Source organism: Vanessa cardui, chromosome Z (assembly GCF_905220365.1).
Source record: "Vanessa cardui chromosome Z, ilVanCard2.1, whole genome shotgun sequence".
Taxonomy (NCBI): Eukaryota; Metazoa; Arthropoda; class Insecta; order Lepidoptera; family Nymphalidae; genus Vanessa; species Vanessa cardui.
In genome coordinates this window covers 6343576-6346341 of record NC_061154.1, presented here as the reverse complement: position 1 = coordinate 6346341, position 2766 = coordinate 6343576, and positions in this window count along the sequence as shown.

Sequence of the window (2766 nt, the reverse complement as noted above, 5' to 3'; positions counted from 1 at the left end):
AAGCCTTATTAAAAAAAATACATTTTTATTTGTGTGTGTTGCATTGATTGCGCTTTCATTTGCTAAATATTTATTGTTGAAAATTGGTCGAAATTGATTATTTGCGCTCTGAATTTTGTTGCTGCAAAAATATTATGAACTCGTCTTCATTTCTTGTAGTTCGCTAAATGTACATTATGTACGTACCGATACATAAAGTACATTTTAGTAAAACGAGCAAACAAAACTGCATGTTGCAAGCTAGTTTTACTTTGTTAAAGCGTTGCAGTATTATCGACTCCGGAGATTTTATACAAAGCTGAATTTCTGTATAACTGCTCCAATGAAATTATGAACCTGATGAAATCACTGAACTATCCGGTCCGCTGGCGACGTCCTCGCAAATGAGTAAGCTAACTTACAGGCGAAATTAGATGCTCCTTGTCAAGAGTCTAAACGTACGTTTGAGAAGGCGGGTGTTGACGATGAAAATTAAATTAAAACAAATATGTATTACGAATCGCTGACGCATTTCGCATCGATATTCAAACAATTGGGTATTTGACAATTTTATAAAAAGTATTTCATTGTATTCTTAGGACACTAAAAAGATACGTTTAATAATTATTTATTTCATTTTTAAAGTTAATTTATAACAAAAACAGTCATTTTAAATAATACGATTCAAAATTCCCGCCAAAACAGCGAGTCACGTGACAAATTAGGCTGTGACGTCATGATTCAATAAACAAAGATTTAAATCGTTAGATGCGCCCTCACCTTCAAAAACTGTGGTATATTTTTTAAAATGCGTGTGTTGACAAGTCGCTTACGCGCTCACACAGATGCATGCGAAGTACGGTCAACAAATTCATCAAATTGTAAAATGTAAGAAATTAGGTTGTTTTAATTATTTGTAATAATTGCAAAAAATAATACACGTTATTAATAAACAATTTTAATTTTAACAAAAAAAAATATTATTGTATTATAAAAAATAGTATTATATTTTTTTTGTTATTACATACACGTTATTACATAATATTTATTCTCCACGAAATAAAATCAATTTATTATACTTTTGCCTGTTTGTTCTCTGAACATTTTTATGAATATGATGAAGGCGTACAGCAGCGTAGCATTTAATTACGAACTTAATTAAATGTATTTTATGGATCCAAGTTGTTGTTTGTTCTAGGCAGGACAAACTCGACTAAATTTCGTAGGTGACCACGCCTCATCTCCCTGGTCTCGCTGTATTACCTTTATCCACTATTCTTTCCAAGCTACTAGATTTCTAAGAGCAAAAATATTTGACGGACTAATATTACAAAAATATTACAATGCAATTTAAAACATTTTTTTTAATATAATATTTAAAAAACATAATATGCCGACGCTACCACAGTATTTTCGCTGTTAATGTCCATTTATAGATGATCCCTTTCCAAACCACTTCCGTAGTACTTCCGTGTATCTAGTTATATTAGTTAATAGAATGGTACTGAGACAATAGTTTCATCTCTGTTAATTATATAAATTATGCCATACTACTTTCTCTGTCGCACAATTTCTTTCATTTCGTGGTCTTTTCGGACATCGGAATAAAATAAATTCAATATTAAAATAAATATAAATAGTTACGAGTGAAATGTTTTACCCTGGGCTTTATTAGTATTTTTTGAGTTGTGATTACACTTTCGAAAGGCACATGACGGCATTTTGCGATTTTTTTTGGATTATAATTAGAGCATTAATTACAATGGATGACGTCTGACTGTCACTGCGTATAAATGAACACTGGTAGCGAATGAGTAAGCTCACTCATTTCAGGATTGACACATTTTATAGCGGTTATACTATGGCAGGGGCGCATCTAACGATTTAAATCTTTGTCAATAAACAGTTAAGTGAATGATCCTGTGTAAACTGTTTTTCTCTTGTTTTTCTTGAAATCTCAAAGAAATGGCTTCGTCATCATACAAAGTTTGCACAGTTCGTTGCTGTACAAGTACAACAATAAAAAATCCCAATAAATTATTTATTCATGTGCCACAATCGGGGCTTTTTCGTAAAAAGTGGCTGACGAACGTTATGCTCAGGGCATATTCTGCATTTCACTGTGCACAGAGTGTGGTCACGTTTTAATTGAACATAACCAATAGCATCATCACCATAGGACTGTCTTGATGATCTGTAAATAGAAATATTTCAATAAAATAATTATGAAAAAAAAATTGTAAATGGTCAGCAGACCATGTTACGCATCAATGTATTAGTAGTTATATTTTGATAGACACTTTTTGCATTCTAAAACTGCTTCCGTTAATTATAAATTATTACCTACCGCAATATAACCCGAAATATATTTTTTGACATACATAACCAACAAAGTAAATAATGACAAATAATATCAAAACTTTAAGGCTAAGGACATCGATTGAATTAGAACATTATGAATATATGTATATTAGATAGATACCGTTTTTTATACTTACACTGAAGTTTTCACGTTTCTAAATTCTGCAGAACAGAAGTCCGTGTTTGATGCAAAGAAATTTGCAATCATAAACGAATCAACTTTTGGCAGATTAGCACTATCAGCTTTTATAAAGTGTTTCTCTACTTGCATTTTGACTGAATAACTAATAAAATCAACACAAAATTATTAATAAAATAACACCACCGTACAAAAGTAACAGTGCAATTTGTTTGACAGACCAAACAAGATTTGTTTGTTTATTGAATCGTAACGTCACGCGTTCTGATTGGCTAGTGAGCCGTTTG